This window comes from Tachyglossus aculeatus, chromosome 6 (genome assembly GCF_015852505.1).
Source record: "Tachyglossus aculeatus isolate mTacAcu1 chromosome 6, mTacAcu1.pri, whole genome shotgun sequence".
Lineage (NCBI taxonomy): Eukaryota > Metazoa > Chordata > Mammalia > Monotremata > Tachyglossidae > Tachyglossus > Tachyglossus aculeatus.
This window is the reverse complement of record NC_052071.1, coordinates 56480544-56494073: the sequence shown is the minus strand read 5'-3', so window position 1 is coordinate 56494073 and position 13530 is coordinate 56480544.

The following is a 13530-nucleotide window of genomic DNA, read 5'->3' as shown; positions in this document are numbered from 1 at the left end:
CAGAGGACCTAAGAGGAAACATTCCCTGTTACCAACTACCTTCCCTGCAGCTGTTTTATGCCAAGTGGCCCGTCGAAGATCAATCAATCAATCGTATTTATTGAGTGCTTACTGTGTGCAGAGCACTGTACTAAGCACTTGGGAAGTCCAAGTTGGCAACACATAGAGATGGTCCCTACCCAACAGTGGGCTCACAGTCTAGAAGATCACTTCAGAAACTTTCCTACCCATATCAGGCATTCTTCTAAGGTGACAAGACAGGCCTCTCTCCTTCAGAATGACAACACAGGGAAACTTGTTTCTTCCACCATTTATTTCAGTCATTTTTAATAATAACAATCACAATAATGGCATTTGTTAAGTGCTTATTATGTGCAAAGCACTGTTCTAAGCGCTGGGGAGATTACAAGGTGATCAGGTTGCCCCACGGGGGGCTCACAGTCTTCATCCCCAGTTTACAGGTGAGGTAACGGAGGCCCAGAGAAGTGACTTGCCCAAAGTCACACAGCTGACAGTTGGCGGGGCCGGGATTAGAACCCATGACCTCTGACTCCAAAGCCTGGGCTCTTTCCACTGAGCCACGCTGCTTCTCTTTATTGAGCGCTTACTGTGTGCAAAACACTGCACTCCCTATTTAGCCAAGAAAGTACAACCGGCTATACCATTACCATAAACCCCTCCCGCTAGACTGTAAATTAGTTGTCAGCAGAGATTGTGTCTACCGACTCTCAATGTACTGCACTTTAAGTGCTTTGTATAGTGTTCTGCCAACTATAAGCAATTAATAAAACCCACTGATTATTTCAGTTTATACTCTTGACTCCTCCTTGAGATTGCCAAAGGGTTGACGTCTCTCCATCTGTGTCATCCACAAAGCTTTCCTAACACTTAGACATTCCTTAAATGCCATTGCTATTATTTGACTTTGTGCAGCTCAGTTCTAGTGAACATCACGTGCTGAAACAGCCGTGTGGCCTAGTGGAAAGCACAAGGGTCCGGGAGTTAGAGGTACTCATTCTAAACCCAGCTCAGCCATTCATCTGCCAAGTCAGACAAAGCAGTTAACTTGTCTGTGCCTCAGTTTCCTTATCTGCAAACTGGGGTTCAAGCACCTCTTCTCCCTCCCTCTTGGAACGGTGAGCCCCACGTAGAGAAGGGATTGAGTCCGACCTGATTATCTTGGATTTACTCCAAGATACAGTCCTCTAAACTAAGCTTGTTGTGGGCAGGGAATATATCATCATCATCATCAATCGTATTTATTGAGTGCTTACTATGTGCAGAGCACTGTACTAAGTGCTTGGGAAGTACAAATTGGCAACATATAGAGACAGTCCCTACCCAACAGTGGGCTCACAGTCCAAAATATCTGTTTATTGTTATAGTGTGCTCTCCCTAGCACGTAGTGCAGTGCTCTGCACACAGTAAGCACTCAATAAATATGATTTACTCCAGGACTTGCTATAGTGGTTGGCACAAAAGTGCTCAATACCAGAATTACTTCAATTATTCTTACAAGCTGACAAAGTATTCACAAAAATTCAAGATTATTTTCCTTTTCCCCTAGACTTCACGGGCATCTGTTTGGCTGTGCTCAGAGTGGTCTTGAGGGGGTGGGAAACCTGTCACAGAGCCCTGCTACATTCATCCCTGCTCCCCAACTCCACCTTCAATTCGTATTTACAACTCTTCTCGGAGCCCCCACCCCGTGGTTGACGTATACTAGCATCCCATAGTAGTGCACTTTAATAATAATTATGGTACTGATTAAGCACTTACTATGTGCCAAACACTGCTCTAAGCATCCACGTGCTGCTCTCACTTTTAATCCCCATTTTACAGATGAGGTAACAGGCACAGAGAAGTTAAGTGACTCACCCAAGGTCACACAGCAAATGGCGAAGTCAGTATTTATTAGAATCCACATCCACTGACAACCAGGCCTGTATTCTTTCTGTTAAGCCATGCTGCCTCTTTACTAAACACTTAGAAGAATCTCAAAATAATATCCCCTGCCCACCAGGAACTTACCCACTAATAAGTTTGGTATCATTTCACTTCTATGTACCAAGCACTGGGGTAGACACAAATTAAGTCAGGTTAGAAAGTCTCTGTCCCACAAGGGCTCAGAGACTGTCGATGAAGCCTCTAATTCCCAGTATTCTGGAGGGAAAGACTGAAAACTGCTGGCAGAAGAGGATGAGTCTGTCCATTTTACACAGAATCCCCCCCACCCCGCCAAGACCACTGGGGATGGAAGAGACCAACCACAAACCTTACTGAACCATCCCAGCATTAGAGAAGCAGCATGGCTCAATGGAAAGATCCCAGGCTTTGGAGTCAGAGGTCATGGGTTCAAACCCCAGCTCTGCCACTTGTCAGCTGTGTGACTTCGGGCAAGTCACTTCACTGGGCCTCAGTTCCCTCCTCTGTAAAATGGGGATTAAGACTGAGCCTCACATGGGACAACCTGATCATCTTGTAACCTCCCCAGCACTTAGAACAGTTCTTTGCACATAGTAAGTGCTTAATAAATGCCATTATTATTATTACCCTTTCCCGATTCATTTCCCAGCACTCTAAACAGGCTTAACTCACCGGACATCTTTTCAGTTTTGAATTCATTTATACCTGCCCACAGTGTTTGTGTGTGTATATGTTTATTCAATTATTCATTTTACCCACTCCAATGGCATAGAGGTTTATATTTGACTCCCCCATTCAAGTGAAAAACATGCAGGAAGGCAACATGTAATTTCCTTTTCCTCTACTTCCCGCATGCCTACAGTAGTGTTTCGTACCTACAACCTTAATTGTGGTATATAAATCCATTTCAGCACTTACCGCATGCAAGAGCCCTGCAACCGAAACTTGGAAGAATACAACAGAGCTGGTAGACATAATCCCTCTCCTCAAGGAGCTCAGATATTGAGCATGTACTCTGTACAAAGCACTGTCCTAAAGCACTCAAAGTGGGGAGAATTAGGTCGGACACATTTCCTGTCACACACAGGAATTAGATTCCCAAGGGGGCATACTACTACAATCACCACTCCTAGTTAGGGGAGCAGCACAGCGGAGTGGATTCCCACACAGGCCTGGGAATCGGAAGGATGTGAGTTCTAATCCTGTCTCTGCCACATGTCTGCTGTGTAACTTCGGGCGAGACAGTACTTCTCTGTGCCTCCTTTCCCTCATCTACAAAATGGGGCCTGGACTTTGGAGTCAGAGGTCACAGGTTCAAGTCCCAGCTCCGCCAACTGTCAGCTGTGTGACTTTGCGCAAGTCACAACTTCTCTGTGCCTCAGTTACCTCATCTGGAAGATGGGGATGAAGACTGTCAGCCCCCTGTGGGACAACCTGATCACCTTGTATCCTCCCCAGCACTTAGAACAGTGCTTTGCACATAGTAAGCGCTTAATAAATGCCATTATTATTATTATTAAGATTGTGAGCCCCATGTGGGACAAGGGCTGTGTTCAACCTGATTATCTTGTATCTACCTCAGTGCTTAGAACAGTGCTTGGCACATAATACACACTTACTACTGCAATTAGCATGGTTCAGTGGAAAGAGTCCGGGCTTTGGAGTCTGAGGTCATGGGTTCTAATCCCGGCTCCACCAATTGTCAGCTGTGTGGCAAGTCACTTAACTTCTCTGGGCCTCAGTTACCTCATCTGTAAAATGGGTATTAAGAGTGTGAGCCCCCTGGGGATAACCTGATCACCTTGTAACCTCCCCAGCACTTAGAACAGTGCTTTGCACATAGTAAGCATTTAATAAATGCCATTATTATGATGATTATTATTACTACCACCAAAACCCCTTAGCAGGCAGAGGCAAAACTCTCTCTCAGGTGATTTCATCCAAAACTTAATCTACACCAGCCCTTGAAATATGTAAAAATTAATCAACAAATGGAATTTGTGCCCCTCATTGTAAGCAGAGCAGTGTACTTGGGGAAATGTAAAAAAATTAGTGGACATGAGTCCACTCCTCAAGGAGCGTATAATCTAATGGGGGAGGTAAATATTAAAATACTATAGAGGTAGGTGGTTGGAGATAAGTTCTAAAGTATAAGAATACGTTTTGTGAGGTCACAAGTTGTTGTGAGCACTTAAGTGGAGCTTTTAAAACCCTTCCTTTAGTTTCATTTGGCTGCTTTTCTCTCCCTTGTTGTGCCAACTTGTCAAGTATTGTTTGTGTACTATTAGATTGGTAACTGCTTGTCCCCTGGGTGTTGACATTTTGGTGGATTATAAGGTTTGTCCATTCTGGGAAACAGTTAAGAATTGCCTTGGGAGCTTCTGGAATGAGAGACCTCATAAAAACTGTGATTAGTACAAATGGAAATGAGCAGATGGAATTGTCATGTGATTGCTTTAACACGCAACCTGACTTCCGATTCCAATGGGGAACTTTTCCAGTACAATTCCCTTGGGATAACGTGCCCCATCATCCTGTTTACTATCGAACAATCCAGTTCTGGCTGGTATGCCCCTTCAAGTATTCATTTGTTCATTCATTCATTCATTCAATCTTTTTATTTAGCGTTTACTGTGTGCAGAGCACTGTCCTAAGTGCTTGGATAATAATGATAGCATTTATTAAGCACTTACTATGTGCAAAGCACTGTTCTAAGCACTGGGGAGGCTACAAGGTGATCAGGTTCATTCATTCAATCGTATTTATTTAGTATTTACTGTGTGCAGAGCACTGTACTAAGTGCTTGGAATAATGATGATGGCATTTATTAAGCACTTACTATGTGCAAAGCACTGGGGAGGCTACAAGGTGATCAGGCTCATTCATTCAATCATATTTATTAAGCACTTACTGTGTGCAGAGCACTGTACTAAGTGCTTGGGAAGTACAAGTTGGCAACATATAGAGACAGTCCCTACCCAACAACGGGCTCACAGTCTAGAAGGGAGTCCTCCCACGGGGGGCTCAGAGTCAATCCCCATTTTACAGATGAGGTAGCTGAGGCACAGAGAAGTTAAGTGACTTGCCCAAAGTCACACAGGTGACAATTGGTGGAGCCAGGATTTGAACCCATGACCACTGATTCCAAAGCCCGGGCTCTTTCCACTGAACCATGCTGCTGTACAATTCAGCAACAAATAGAGACAGTGCCTACCCAACAACAGACTCACTGTCTAGAAAGGGGAGACAGACAACGAAACATAACAAATGGACAGGCAGGGTTGGATTAGATTTTCAGAATATTGCTTTTTTTTTTTTTTTTTTTTTTTTTTTTTTTTTTTTTTTTTACTACCCATCCTTCCCCCTCCACCTCTGCTCAGCCGATGGGATCTGTGTCTCACAACGACCACTTGTGTCCTTCAAGCACTGGAAGGGGAACAAGGGATCTGAAGCAAGTGGGGGAGAGAGTTGACCACCCCCAGCCCACCAGAGAAATGTTCCTGAATTCTCAAACTTCCACAAAATGGCATGTATAATGTCCCTCCATCATCCTATATGTCCTACCTTCACTATGTGCATTATAAGACACAGCATGGCTTAACAGATAAAGCACGGGTCTGGACGTTAGAAGGACTGGAGCTTTAATCTCGCTCCACCACTTTCCTGCTGGGTGACCTGGGCAAGTCACTTCACTTGAGACCCAGGAGGGACAGGAACTTGGTCTAATTCGATTAGTTGATAAATCAACCCGTGACCCAAACATGATGCTTTGGATAAAGCAAGCCCTTATTAAGAACCGCAGTGAAATAAACCCTCAACCTAAGAAGCCTCAGACTTTCACTGTTTGATAATCACTAAAACAGTGCATCAGTGTTCACTAGACATGGTGAATCTTTTGGGAAGAAGCGTGGCTCAGTGGAAAAAGCCCCGGCTTGGAAGTCAGCGGTCATGGGTTCTAATCCTGGCTCTGCCACTTAGCTGTGTGACTTTAGGCAAGTCACTTAACATCTCTGTGCTTCAGTTCCCTTGTCTGTAAAATGGGGATTAAGACTGAGCCCCATGTGGGGCAACCTGATTACCTTGCATCCACCCAGTTCTTAGAACAGTGCTTGGCACATAGTAAGTGCTTAAATTCCAACATTATTATTATTATTGACCTGTTCAGTAACATTCTTTCAGTTATCTGTAAGGAATAATGCTGGCTAGCATTTGCCACAGCGGAAAGCCCAAAAGTGGTGGTTATATTTTTGATCCTTGGGTAACATTGTCTAGATTTTAGAAGACGAAGAATGCAGCAACCAATGAGAATAACCGGAAAATGTAACTACACTCGGATTATTTGTAAATCCTTCCTAAACACCATGTGCTTTACTAAATGCTTGGTTAGATACAAGATCATCGGTTTGGACGATACCAGTCTCCCATGGGGCTGACGGCCTTAAACTGGAGGGAGGACAGGTATTGAAATCCTGTTTTGCCAATGAGGAAATTGAGGCAAAGAAGGTAAACTGATTTCTTGAGGACACAACAGTCAAGTGGCAAAGCTAGGATTCAAACCGGGTCATCTGACTCCTAGCCTGTGTTCTTTCCACTCGGCCACACTACCTCCCATGAACACTTCCAAGACCAGTCCACCCAAACCAATAATCCACCCTAGAATTGCTGACCATGTTCATTAATAAGTGGAACAGATAGTGTTCCAATGAGTCTATCCCTATATACACCTAGTTCTCTGCAAACAGAATGTCAAAATTTCCATTCACATTTTAAAACTCCAGCTATTGTTCTGTTCCTTCTGTAATTACTTAGAAGAAAATTAGTATCATAAAGCACCGCATTTATCATCTCATGGTGTTCTTCACCATTTTGATCCAGCATTTATGAGCTTGTGTTCAGCCCGGAGGTTATTATTATGCATTTATAAGCAAGCAACAAAATAATAAATTATGCATTTGAAAGCCCCGCTGGCTGACATTTTAAAAGTTCACTGGACATCCCCCTCCGCCTCCCACCTTCCCAAAGTAGAAGTGTGCTGCAAGCATTCTGGTCTGATAGTCACTTCTTATTTAGGTGTCATTGAGTGGTGAGTATGTGAGTCCTCATAAATACTTCATTGCCTGGATGGACCCTGCTTTGACAGCCATCTTTTATATTTGCCCTACATCTAAAGAGCTACTTCTAATCAGATAGGTGAAAGCACATGGGACCCATTAAACCTGACCAGAATGGCACTCTCGCCTTACAAAGAAAATACTAAGATATGCGCCGAGGTGTTTACAAGTTGGTGGTATTTGTTCCTGTGGAAGCATAGGCAGAGCTGTACTCTCAGAAGCTTGTCCTGAGGTATTCTTGCAAAAGACAGAAGAGGATTTTGGAAGTGATAATGGCTGAGTATTGGGTTTGACAGATATTGCAGTGATCTAGGATTTGGTACTTTTCAGTGAAACACTTACCTTTGGGCCAGTTTGCATCAGTACTCATTCATTCATTCAATCGTACTTACTGAGCGCTTACTGTGTGCAGAGCACTGTACGAAGCACTTGGGAAGTACAAGTAAGCAACATACAGAGACGGTCCCTACCCAACAACGGGCTCACAGTCTAGAAGGGGGAGACAGACTACAAAGCAAAACGTAGACAGGTGTCAAAATCGTCAGAACAAATAGAATTATAGCTATATGCATATCATCAACAAAATAGATTCATAATTATGTACAAGTAAAAGAGGAATAAATACGTGTACAAATGTATATACAGGTGCTGTGGGGAGGGGAAGGAGGAGAGGAAAGAGGGGGCTCAGTCTGGGAAGGTCTCCTGGAGGAGGTGAGGTCTCAGTAGGGCTTTGAAGGGCGGAAGAGAGCTAGCTTGGTGGATGTGTGGAGGGAGGGTATTCCAGGCCAGGGGGAGGATGCGGTCCGGGGGTCGATGGTGGGACAGGCGAGAACAAGGCCCAGTGAGGAGGTTAGCAACAGAGGAGCGGAGGGTGTGGGCCGCGCTGGAGAAGGAGAGAAGGGAGGTGAGGTAGGAGGTGGTGAGGGGATGAAGAACCTTGAAGCCAAGAGTGAGGAGTTTTTGCCTGATGCATAGGTTGACTGGTAGCCACTGGAGATTTTTGAGGAGGGGAGTAACATGCACAGAGCGTTTCTGCACTAAGATGATCCAGGCAACAGCGTGAAATATAGACTGAAGTGGGGAGAGACAAGAGGATGGGAGATCAGAGAGGAGACTGATGCAGTAATCCAGTCAGGATAGGATGAGAGATTGTACCAGCAGGGTAGCGGTTTGGATGGAGAGGAAAGGGCAGATCTTGGCAGTGTTGTGGAGGTGAGACTGGCAGGTTTTGGTGACAGATTTGATGTGAGGGGTGAATGAGAGAGCGGAGTCAAGGATGACACCAAGGTTGCAGGCTTGTGAGATGGGAAGGATGGTTAGTGCCATCTACAGTGATGGGAAAGTCAGGGAGAGGGCAGGGTTTGGGAGGGAAGATAAGGAGTTCAGTCTTGGACATATTGAGTTTTAGATGGCGGGCAGACAGCCAGATGGAGATGTCCTGAAGGCAGGAGGAGACCCGAGCCTGAAGGCAGGGAGAGAGAGCAGGGGCAGAGATGTAGATTTGGGTGTCAGGTGAGTTTCCTGTTACACAGTGGTTGGAAGCCAACCTATTAAAGAATCTGAAGGAAATACTGAAAATATTCAGAAGAAGACTAATTAGAAGCTGATTGCAGACAGCCATAGTAAGGACACTTTCTTATTTTTTCCCTTTCCTTTTTTATGGTAGTATTTGCTAAGTGCTATGTGCCAGGAAATCACTAAGTACTGGGACAGATACAAGTTAAGCAGGTTGGACAGAGTTCATGGTCTACATGGGACTCCCTGTCAATTTCCATTTTTGTCTTTAAATAGATGAGGTAGCTGAAGCACAGAGAAGTTATTTGCCCAAGCTCACACAGCAAATAAGTGAAGAAGTCAGAATTAGAACTCAGTTTCTTCTGGCAATCAGGCATGTGCCCTGTCATTTTCATGCATTCAGTAGTATTTATCGACAGCTTACTGCATCCAGAACACTGTATTAAACACTTGGGAGAGTACAACAGACATACCCTGTCAAAAATGAGCTTACAGTGTTAGAGGGGTGATGGTCATTAATATAAATAAATTAATTACAGATATGTACATGAGTGCTGTGGGGCTGGGAGAAGTGGAAAGGAGGGCTTAGGGAAAGTATCTTGGAGAAGATGAGCAAAACAATGGGGAAAATGGGAGAAATAAGGCTTTGAAAGGGGGGAGAGTAATTGTTGGATGTGAAGGGGGAGGGTTTTCCAGGACAGAGACAGGATGTGGGTGAGATTTTATTTTATTTGTACATATCTATTCTATTTATTTCATCTTGTTAGTATGTTTGGTTTTGTTCTCTGTCTCCCCCTTTTAGACTGTGAGCCCACTGTTGGGTAGGGACTGTCTCTATATGTTGCCAATTTGTACTTCCCAAGTGCTTAGTACAGTGCTCTGCACATAGTAAGCGCTCAATAAATACGATTGATGATGATGATGATGATGAGATAATAATAATTATAATAATAATGATGGCATTTGTTAAGAGCTTACTATGTGCAATGCACTGTTCTAAGTGCTGGGGGGGGGGATACAAGGTGATCAGGGGTCCCACAAGGGGTTCACAGTCAATCCCCATTTTACAGATGAGGTAACAGGCTCAGAGAAGTTAAGTGACTTGCCCGAAGTCATACAGCAGACATGTGGTGAAATCGGGACCAGAACCCATGACCTCTAACTCCCAAGCCCATGCTCTTTCTGCTGAGCCACTCTGCATCTGTGTAAATATAACATTTTAAGATGTAAACTGATAGCCCCAAAATCAAGGCAGAGGAAGGCCGCTGGCATCCTGCCTTAGAACTGTGCCAGTCCTCACAACCCATGAGAGATTTTCTCCTCCTCGGGTTCATAAGCCAATAACACTCTCTCTCTCTCTCTCTCTCTCTCTCTCTCTCATATATATAGATAGATGATAGATAGATAGATATAGTAAGCATAGTTGTTGAGAAAGATTTCTGGATACACTGGGATTATAGGAGTTTTAGCATAAGAAAAAATGAAGGAGCAGAAGAGAATATTGCAGATCTCATAAAGATAATATTTATTAAGTATTTAGTAGGTGACATATATGTACTGTACTAACTTAAGTACTTGGGTAGTTGCACAAATCAACTCTGGCACACCCTAACCCACACAGGGCTCTCGGTCTAAAAGGGAGGAAGACCAGGGATTTATGCTTCAAAGCACAGATGATCACTTGTCCAAGGTCTAACAGACATAGGTTGGAGCTAGGATTAGAACCCAAGTCTGTTTTTCCAGGTGATATTTCCCCTCACCCCGCCAGGTCACCTCAGTAGAGACACAGATGGAAATGGAACCTAGGACTCATTCTGATTATATTGAATAATAATAATAATGATGGCATTTATTAAGCACTTACTATGTGCAAAGCCCTGTTCTAAACACTGGGGAGGTTATAAAGTGATCAGGTTGTCCCACAAGGGGCTCACAATCTTCACCCCCATTTTACAGATGAGGTAACTGAGGCACAGAGAAGTTAAGTGACTTGTCCAAAGTCTCACAGCTGACAATTCCAGAGCCTGGATTTGAACCCATAACTTCTGACTCCAAAGCCCGGGCTCTTTCCACTGAGCCACGCTGTGAAGACATGAGACCCACTACAGGCTCTGACCATTCATGATTCAATGATTCAACATCCAATTACTTGAAAATACTGTAACGCACATGGTTTTGGAGGATACCTGAGCTGTAGAAAGTCCATTTCAAAAGGCTGTTCAGTTGAAATCATAAACTATTTAGCTCGTTCAAGCCTCCCGTCTTCAGCTCCTGACCTGAATCAGCCACTCTGGCTAGGAGGAAGCAGCTGTGGCTAAAGATTCTTTGTGCAAAATGGAGCATATCAAGGTAAATGTTTAGTCCACTACAGATTTCAGGGAAAGAATTTCTCAGGACATCACTGGCAGTTGTACCTACCGACTCTGTTGTATTACACTCTCCCAATTGATCAGTACAATGCTCTGCAAGCAGTAAGAATTCAATAACTATGATTGACTGATGCACTGTATTATTATTGCCTAACAGTTACGGTATTTGTTAAGAGCTTACTATGTGCTAAGCACTGTTCTAAGTGCTGGAGTAGGTGCCTGGGCAATAATAATAATAGTTATGGGATTTGTTAAGAGCTTACTATGTGCCAAGCACTGTTCTAAGCCCCGAGGTAGGTTCCAGCTAATTAGGTTGTCCCACTTGGGGCTCACAGTCTTAATCGCCATTTTACAGATGAAGTAACTGAGGTACAGAGAAGTTAAGTGACTTACCCAAAGTCACCCAGCAGGTAAGTGGTGGAGCCAGGATTAGAACCCACATTCTCTGACTCCCAAGCTCCTGCTGTTGCCACTAGGCCATGCTGATCCCCAACATAAGGAAGTATAGAGGATAATAGCTCCTTTTCCCAGGAGCTATTTTTGGTAGAGTTGTGCCAGCACAGAACAGTGCTTTGCACATAGTAAGCCCTTAATAAATGCCATTATTATTATTATTATTATTATTATTTTAGGGATGATGTGATTCAGGGAGCCAAGAAATTCATCAGGGATGGTAATTTTTCAGTGTGGGAAGAGCTGTGGTCTGTCTGACTGACAAGAGGGGAGTTCCAAACTAGGGGAACAGTGGTATAGGTTAAGAAGGAGCTAGAGCAAGAGAAGGTTGGCTGAGGAGGAAAGACCACAGTAGGTTGGGGGATAGTGGGTGGGAAAGACAAAAGGTGGTGCCAGTTGATGCCACACACTTCCAAGTCACTACCATTTCCAGAGCTGCATCCTGATTTTTTCCATATCTATGTGAGCTTTGGTCAAGGATGTATTCTGGATCCCAGGACTACCCTGCTTACTTGTCTCACACAGCCAATCCATGGGGCTATCTCTAGAGGGATAAATTGTCATGACCAGTCAATGGTATTGAACACTTACTGTGTGAAGAGCATACTGTACAGTATGGTCATACAATAGTAATAATAATTATGGTATTTAAACACTATGTAATAATAATAATGATAGCATTTATTATGTGCTTACTATGTGCAAAGCACTGTTCTAAGTGCTGGGGAGGTTACAAGGAGATCAGGCTGTCCCACGGGGGGCTCACAGTCTTAATCCCCATCTTACAGATGAGGGAACTGAGTCCCAGAGAAGTTAAGTGGCTTGCCCAAAGTCACAGAACTGACAATGGGCAGAGCCGGGATTCAAACCCATGACCCCTGGCTCCAAAGCCTGGGCTCTTTTCACTGAGCCACGCTGCTTCTCTGATGTGCCAGGCAGTCTTCTGAGTGCTGGGGTGGATATGGTACCTGTCCCACGATGGGTTAATCGTCTCAAATGCCATTTTACAGCTAGGTAACTGAGGCCCAGAGAAGTGAAGTGACTGGCCCGAGGCTCCACAGAAGAACCAGAATTAGAACCCATTACCTTCTGACTCCCAGGCGTGTGCTCTATCCACTATGCCGTGGTGCTTCTGCTATAGTAGAGGTGGAAAATGTGATCCCTGCCCTCAAGAAGCTTATAGTCTAGTGGTGGGATACATTCAAAGTAGTTACAGATAGGGGAAATAGCGGGATATAAGGATATACACTTAAGTGCTGAAGGGAAAGATTGAGCAGCAAAATGCTTAAGGGATACTGCCCAAGTGCATAGGTAATGCAGAGGGGAGGGCAAATAGGATGGAGAAATTAAGGTTTAACAAGGGACGGTGTCTCAGAAGAGATGATTTTAGTGTGTTTTTGAAGCTGGAGAGAGTGGTGGTCTATCAGATAGGAAGAGGCAGAGGGACAGAGGGACAACTTGGGCAAGGGATTGGCATGAAGTCTCCCCCTTCTAGACTGTGAGCCTGCTTTTGGGTAGGGACTGCCTCAATATGTTGCCAACTTGGACTTCGCAAGTGCTTAGTACAGTGCTCTGAACACAGTAAGCACTCAATAAATATGATTGAATGAATGAAGACAGATGAGAGAGAGGTACCATGAGTCCACTCAGCCTTGCAGTCTCAAATTCTTCTGGATTTTTAAGATAAGAGTAGAGTTAGCGATAACGTATAGGTAATATGGCAAACAGTAAGGGACCATATGTATAAATGTTGAGCTTGGGCGATTGCTTCTATGAATCAATGCCTTATCATGGCAGTAGAGTTTGAATATAATAATAATAATGATGGTGACATTTGTTAAGTGCTTACTCTGTGTCAAGCACTAAGTGCTAGGGTAGATACAAGCTAATCAGGTTGGACACAGTCGCTGTCCCACACGGGGCTCACAGTCTTAATCCCCATTTTACAGATGAGGGAACTGAGGCACAGAGAGGTTAAGTGACTTGCCCAAGGTCACAGAACAGACAGGTGGTGGTGCCGGGATTAGGACCCTCGACCTTTTGATTCCTAGGCCTGTGCTCTGTTCACTATGCCCTGCTGATGCAGCTTAGAGCTATGCTATTGAAAGATTTTCTCTCATAAAGGAAAGGTTTAAACTGAAACATTAAAGATAATT